The sequence below is a fragment of the Grammomys surdaster genome, unplaced genomic scaffold (genome assembly GCF_004785775.1).
Source record: "Grammomys surdaster isolate TR1022 unplaced genomic scaffold, NIH_TR_1.0 341, whole genome shotgun sequence".
Lineage (NCBI taxonomy): Eukaryota > Metazoa > Chordata > Mammalia > Rodentia > Muridae > Grammomys > Grammomys surdaster.
In genome coordinates this window covers 64984-72860 of record NW_021604760.1, presented here as the reverse complement: position 1 = coordinate 72860, position 7877 = coordinate 64984, and the positions used below count along the sequence as shown (strand labels likewise).

Here is a 7877-nt window from a genome sequence, read left to right as displayed (position 1 = left end):
TCTGCTTTGAACTTTTCCCTTCTAAGCTTTCTGGTATAGACTGAGGGGCTAGCTGCTGCTTATTTAACTAAATAGATCTGCCAATTATTAGCTAATGGCATGTCATGTGACTCCAACTTAAAACACTATCGTGCAAAGCTTTTCTTTGCTACTATTTACTTAGGCCTCAGAATCTATTATTTAATTAATTAATTTTCTTATTTACCCAGCAAATGCAGCCCAGTACAATTAAATACACAAAGGTCCAAGACTTTGCTTGAATATTTATTATTGATTGTATTAGTGAATTTCTTAAAAAAAAAACCTATAACATCTTTCTAGTTTTCAAGTACAGCCCTTTTTATTGCTAGATGTAGGAGTTCATGCATGTATTTCACAAAGTCCAGTCATGTGTGTGTATGCATGCGTGAGTGTTTATGTGTGTGTCTGTGTGTATATATGTGTGTGTGTGTAGATACACAACAGGCAACTCATTCCTGGAATGTGGTCACAGTCCAATTCATCAACCACAAGGCTGGTTCCTGGGTGAGTCTGTGATGCCCATAAGTCACCCAGTGTGATTCAGTGTGGTGGTTACATCCCTGTTAATTGAGTGTTTACATGATAGGAGAGGAAGAGTAAAAGCTGATGAGGAAAGAGGTGCTCCTGGAGTCAGTCATGGAAGTTACTGCCAGGTATTCAAGAAGGTCAGCATCAAGATCACCAATGTAGTAATCAGGCAATGTTTATGTTCTGAACCTAACAACCAAAATACTTGGATAAACTATTTTACCCAGTCCATGTGACGGCAAGCTCAGTCATGATTGATCATGCCCAGTGGGGTTTATATCTCTGTAAATGGGCAGTCTATTGATTTTTTTTCAAAAGAGAAAATAGGTGAACACATTAATTTATTTTTTGCACTATATTTCCTTTTAGGGATTTTTTATCCCCTTCCTTCCAAAAATGTGGAGTGAGTCAGAGTGTTATTCTGTTTTGCTCTGGTAAATTCTATCTCATTATAGAGGTGGTTTTCAGTGTGGTGACAGTTGGTTGTGATTTCTTTTTAACCACTTACTCCTTCATAATTCTTTACTACGGCTGAGATAAATAACCAAGCCTAGTGCCAGCAGGATTGAGAGCCAAAGGTGTTCAGTTAATTAGAATGTACATGCTATGTGGAGCTCCTGAGTCAGCCTGGGGCAAAGTGGACACTCGGTGCTGTGTTATGGTGCAGAAATGTGTCTAGGTGGGATATCTAGGTGAGAGACACTTAAGCAACAGTGATGGCTTGCAGTGTGCTGTGGCTAGCCTCCAAGCAATGCTTGGGACTCAAACAGAAATGGAGAATGTGCAGTCTGTACTTTTTCCTGAGGCAGTCATTTTCTATAATGCGCAGGTTTTCTTTTTTCTTTCCTCCCTCCCTCCCTCCCTCCCTCCCTCCCTCCCTCCCGCCTCCTTTCTTTCATTCTCTCTTTCTTTCTTTCTTTCTTTCTTTCTTTCTTTCTTTCTTTCTTTCTTTCTTTCTTTCTTTCTTTTTCTTTCAAGTATATAAAGTCATGAATCCCTCCTGGCACTTGCATACACATGCCCTTTTGCTTTGTTTTCCTTCACCCCCTCCACCAAAGCTTAGCATTTCTAGGTTATTGTTGCCTACCCCAGATGCCCATGAAATCTTTTAATACGTAGTTGTGGCATTTCTGAATAAAGCGGCTTCAACAAATGATCCACAGGGCCACCACTTGTCAGAAAAGTGTCAATGGTCTTGAAAAACCATATCTATGGGGAGGAGTGTCTAGTACAGATTCCACAGGTGGCAGTTTCTGTAATGCCTCATCTCATGGAGCAGGAGCTGTGGTCTCAATTCTGCTGTGGCTGGGTTAATTCAGGCAACTCATTTGTGGAGCCCATTTTTGGTGGTCTTCCTAGGAGAACACTGGCCAATTTAACCAGAGGCCTTTGCTTGTAACCCAATCTAAAGTACCTCCACTCACTTCTGTTCTTTCATCTTTACTGTTTTTCTCTCAGATCAACTGTACAGCTGGGAATGTTATAAATGCTTATGTCCTCCTTCCCCCAAGTTCAAAGAGTATAATATAACTCATCATGTCCTCAATAAACATTCATTAAGGAAGTAAGCAGATAAGTGAATACACATTTTGAGCAGAGAGCAACAAATTTCTATGTACTTTGAGATTGGATTCTGACTCTCTAAGGACAGATTTTTTTTACTTTAATTAATTAATTAATTAATTAATTAATTAATTAATTTTGTAACTTGCTAGTAAATGTCATTGAGTTCCAGGATAGAAAACGAAGTGGTCATTAGTCAACTAGATGCAGGAATGTCCTTTTTCCCTTTGGGACAAGTAAGGCTGAGGTGATGGCTGATGCACATCAGGGGATATAGGGAGCTCACGACTTTCCTATTCGGTTCCCTTTCCCACTTCGCACTTTCCTTGCGATTATTACGGCAGCATTTCACACACCTGCTGCTGTAGGGCTAGAGAGGACAGAATCAGCCCCCAATGCTTCGCCCAAGCTCCCGCCTCGGCCACGCGCGCAGCGTCCCCGTCGCGCGGTCACCTGAGTGGCCAGTGCCCCGCAGCGTCGCGCCCGCGCACGAGTGGCCGGCACCTTCTGAGCTAGCGGTACAGAGCACAGACATCCCTGCCTTACGCTACTCCGGGACACAGGTGGGACCCTCTTCCAGTCCTCAACCCCTGGCGTGGGGCCACCCAAGGCGGCGCAGCACGCAGGGCGTTTGGGACCTGGCGGCAGACTGGGGCGGTACCTGTGGAGGGCCAAGCAACTTCTCCAGGCCTCCTGCTACTTTGGAAACTGCCTGGGGCTGCGACATCAACCCCTTAAGTCCCGGAGGCGGAAAGAGGGTGGGTTGGTTTGAAAGACACAAGGAAAAAAAATGTGTTGTGGGGCGGGTTAAGTTTCCCACCCTCTTTCTCCTTCCCGAGCAAATTAAAAACAAAACAAATAGAAAAGCCAGCCCTCCAGCCAACCAAAGCCCCAAGCCGAGCCCTAGCCGGAGCACTCCTTTAAAAGGATTTGCAGCAGTGAGGAAAAAACCAGACCCGACCGAGGAATCGTTCCGCAAATCCAGGTATGTTGAGGCCATCTAAGACACTGGGTATCGGGGCGCGACGCTACTCGTGGACTCCTGCCTGCAGAGGAGTTCTTCGGAGGGGCCTGTGTGTATCCAGACAGTGACGCAAGCGCAGCGACAGCGCTCCGGACCTGGAGACATAGCACCTGAGTTCTGCTGTGGTTTCCGATTTATCTTCAGGAGTGTGTGCTTAGCCGAACCTCCATGGGTTTCTTCGTCTATCACATTTAGAGGGTTGTATTCATTTAATTTCTGAAAGCCTTTTAATAATACCTCAGGTGTAACCCATATTAAAAATGTAGACTTCTGTAATGGCCAGTCTTGCTAATTTCATGAAACTGAAAGACTCCATTGGTCTTGGGGTTGGTGTTTTTAATGTGCATTAACAGTCTATGTTTTCAGGATTTTCTAGTTAATAGTGGTAGAGAAATCATTGTATTTGTAAAGAACTTGGACATATATAGTTTATACAAGAATAGATCACCTGGCACTAAAGGAATCATGTTACCTTTAAGCCAATGTCTCCAGCATTGAAAAACTGAAAAGAAATAGGAAGAAAGAAGCACCTAAATTACATAAATAACTTGTGGCTTTAACATAGTACTTTTTTGTATTGTATATTTGGAAGGAAAAAAAATGTAGAAAGCCAAAAATTGTAGCTTTCTCATCAATTACTGTGCAGCACTCGTGGCTTTTTAGCATAAAGTTGTGTACAGAATGTTTAAAAAGTGGTTTTCCAGACCACTTCAGAGTGTCTCTGAAATGAATCTCAATAACAGAGAAGACAACTTCAGTGATACGTTTTATAATCTTGGAATGAATCCCAGAAAATAGCAGAGGTTAACTAAACAGATCAACCAGAAATTAGGAACACACACACACACACACACACATACACACACACAAACACACACACACACACAGTTGTACTATAATGTGGCAGTGTACTTTTTACTTCATTTTTGAAAAACAGAACACCTTGATTCACATGTGCGGCACAGAACGAGACAGTAGATTTTTTCACCACATACAATATTTTACTGTTAGCATTTTAAAAATTATTTGGGATTTAGACACTGCCAGTTAGGCTAGGCGTAGAAGCATTTCTAGCTATTTTTGTTGGCTATGGTCTAAAATGAAATAATGTCTTACCACCCACAAAATGCTTTGTGTGCAATCTGTGAGAGTAAAATGAGTTTGAAGTACTCCTTTATGAACCCATTTTTATTTATTTTCAGTTCTTTCTCTGTCTTTTGGCTGGAAGGGGGGCAACCAGCCTTTCGTTTGTCCTCCTCATAGAACTTCCTGAAGCAGAGGGTCGTCTCCTTTGAAATTCGAGCAGAGTGAAGTGGATTTCATGCTGATTAGCCAGGGAGTCTTAGAGCTCAGATACCCTGCTGGTACTTGCTTGAAAAACAACGGGAACACTGCAGGCATCTGCTGCTTAGACCCAGGCCAGCTCATTCACAGCTCAGGGCGCTGTGGAGCTTGGCAGGGACCCTTTCCTCTTTTGTAACGTGGGGTTTTACTCTCCTATGAATTTATCGAGGAAAAACAGTCATTGCTTCACACTTAGATCACTAATATAGGACCAAATGGTTTGTGTTTGTGAAGTGGGAGGTCTTGGAAATAAGATAAAAAAAGCCAAAATAAATGAATTCTTTTGGCAGATACTGTATTGCATTTTTTTATCCTTAGAGGCAAACACTCATACTAAAAAATATGTCCTGTGGAGTTAAAAATGGAGAAAAAGCTTATGCTCAGTTCAAATTCTTAAGATTTTATGTGATTTACAAATTCCATTTTTAATTAAATTAGAAAAGTGCAAATGTTCAACTACTGGCCAGACTTTGTACATACATGCTTTCGGGAGTTTCTATTTAGATTTGATCTTTTATAGTTTAGACTATTCCTTCTGAAGTATACTCACCCACCCCTCAACCCCCCAAACTGACAATATCTAGCTCAGGCTGACCTCAGACTCACTTAGTTGTTGAGGATGACCTTGGATTTCTCATGCCTCTGCTGCCTGGGTGCCGGGATTACAGGTGTGTGGGGTGCTGGGAATCAAACCCAGGGCTTCCTAGATAAGCACTCTACCGAGTGAGTGACACCTGCAGCTCTTTTAAGTGATTTTGCAGATGCAATAGTGATACTATTTGTTGTCTTTTCATACCTGTGATCTTAGTCTTTAACTATTTTTAACATTTGAACCCTGACAACTATAGGGAGAAATTTGTAAAATGATTGTATTGGCTGGTAAGCTATATAGCAAATCATTGCAATGGGCAATTATAAGACAAATGCTTTTTTACTCATTATTTAAGAACGATAACCTGAGAATGCACACACTTTTTACTTGCTTCTTCCTTACCACAAACCTTGTTTTGCCCATTATAAAAGAAAAAAAAATTACATGAATGTTGAATGTATCTTTTTGTAGATTATTTAGGCTATATGTCTGTGATATTGTTATTTTCTTCTCTTTCATTCAAAGCAAAATATTATTAATGAGCTGGTTATATTCTCTGTGTTTTTACTTTTCTTTCTTAAATTCATTTCTATACAACTATAGTTTTGGTACTCTACCCAAGGTCTTCAAGGTCTAGGGAACTGTCAGGGCTCTCTCTGATGACATCAGCCTTGCCATTTGGTCTTAGTGTTCATTTCATTTCACCCACTGGCAGCCTTGTCCTGCTGTTCCATTCCTGATATCCAGTATAGTATGCTATGCTTCCCAGTTTTCTCTTTCCCAGGCTCTGCCCTTCTATCTGCTCTGGTGGTCCCCTCTTCGGAGTCTTTTGCGCTGTTCTCTTTCTCCTCTTGAAAATCCCATGTGATCTCTGTGTACTGAGGACTTAGACTGTGACAGTTCATGTCTTGGCTTCCTGTTCTGAGCCTCTTTTCCCCGCTTCCTGCTCAGCATTTCCTCTTGGCTGTCTAGTAGGCATTTCTATACATTCTATTTCAATGTGTTCCAAATAGAATCTTCATGGTACCAAGTCTGTTGTCCGTCTCATCTTCATCTTTCAAGTTAGTTAGGCCCTAGCCAGGTAGTCATCGTTGATCCTTTACATCCTATCATAGCTCATATAACTCTACATATGTGTAGAAAAATCTTTGCATTATTTTTTAAAATAAACCAGAACACAACTTCTTCTTTTACTCAGTGGCCATTACAGACTGCCCTTATCTTTGTATTATTCCAAGGGCCCATTTATTAGTCTGTTTGTACCCTTAATTCTCTTTAGTCTATTCATTAAAAAGTTGAGAAAAAATTAAAAAAAAAATTCCTTTTAAAATACATGGTAGGGGGCAGGGCAGATGGCTCAGCAGTTAAGAGTGCTTGCTGCTCTTCCAGAGGAGTGTGGTTCAGTTTCTGTCACCCATATCAGGCAGCTCACAAACAACTAACTCTTAATTCTAGGGAACTCTAATTCCCACTTTTTGTCTCTGTGGGTATGCAGATGCATGTGCACAAAACATATACACTTATGAAGGAGTAATAAACTAAAAAATAAAAAAATAAAATTTTATGTGTATGGGTACTTTGTCTACCCATACTTGTGTAGGTGTACCATGTGTGACATGGAGGCCTGAAGAAGGTGACAGATTCACTACAACTGCAGTTACAAATGGTTGTGAGCTATCATGTGGGTTCTGGGAATCAAATCAGTCATGGGTTTTGTGGAAAAGCTAACCACTGAACCATCTCTATAGGCCCTAAAATAAAAGAATCCTAGTAAAACATACACATTAGATCATAACTCTTTTCTGCTCCAACTACTCTGGTGACTTTCCAGTTCTTGTATTGTCAAAGCCCAAACAAATCTTTGTCATAATAACAAGACCCCTATGGGCTCTCATCCTTCCTCTTCCTATCTCTTCCTCCTCTTCCTGGGCTTCTAGCTTTCCCGAGTATATCAGCAACCATCTTTGTACTTTAGCTTCCTCTACTTGGGGCACTTGTCTCCGGGATGTCTATGTGGTTTGCTCTGTTACACACATTTCCCTTATGTCTTTGTTCAAATGTCTCTAGGCAAGAGTTGAACTTGCCTGGCTTCTTACTTTGCAAGTATATATTCCCTGTATTTTTTCCTTTGCTTTTTTCTCCATAGCATCTATTCACGGTCTAAAATGCTGTGTGTATGCTTCTCAGTTTCATTACCACTAGAGTGAGAACTTTACAAGGGCAGAAGTTTTAATTTCGAGTGTGTGTTTCATTCAGTCTTAACTCTAGAACTTAGGAGTAGTATGTCAGAATTGTTCAGGAGTTTTTCTTTTTTTTTGTTTGTTTGTTTTTTCCTATGGACTTGACTGTTCTGACTAGCTATTTTCATTGACAGAAATTCAGTAGCTCTTAACCTTCCTAACCCTGCAACTCTTTAATACAGTTTCTCCTGTCGTGGTGACTCCCTAACCATAAAGCTATTTTGTTGCTACATTCATAAATTTAGTTATTTTGTACTGTTATGAATCCGATACACAGGATATCTGGTATGTGACACTCTCTTCCCAAGGGGTCATGACCCATAGGTTGAGAACCATTGTGATAGATGAAGGTATTAGTTAGTTTTGAGATTATATGTTCAAATATATGACAGATATAACTTAAGGTAGGGAAATCCTAGTTTAGGTCAAGGTTTCAGAGGATTCAGGCCTTAGTTGCTTGTTTCAGTGTGCTGCAGCAGACTAGCATGGAGGTAGGAGAGTATGGAGGAAGACATCTGTTCACATCACAGCAGTCCGGAAGCAGCTAAGATAATATACCCCATAG

General features: G+C 40.9%; 1 protein-coding gene across 1 annotated transcript in view; it reads left to right on the top strand.

Moving 5' to 3' along the window:
- The first annotated feature begins 2578 nt into the window (after window positions 1-2578).
- Lepr (leptin receptor) overlaps window positions 2579-7877 on the top strand; it is a 63574-nt gene continuing 58275 nt past the window's right edge. The window contains exon 1 of the mRNA XM_028778767.1: window positions 2579-3097. The gene's annotated coding sequence lies outside the window, so the exon portion shown is untranslated. The remainder of the gene's footprint in view (window positions 3098-7877) is intronic.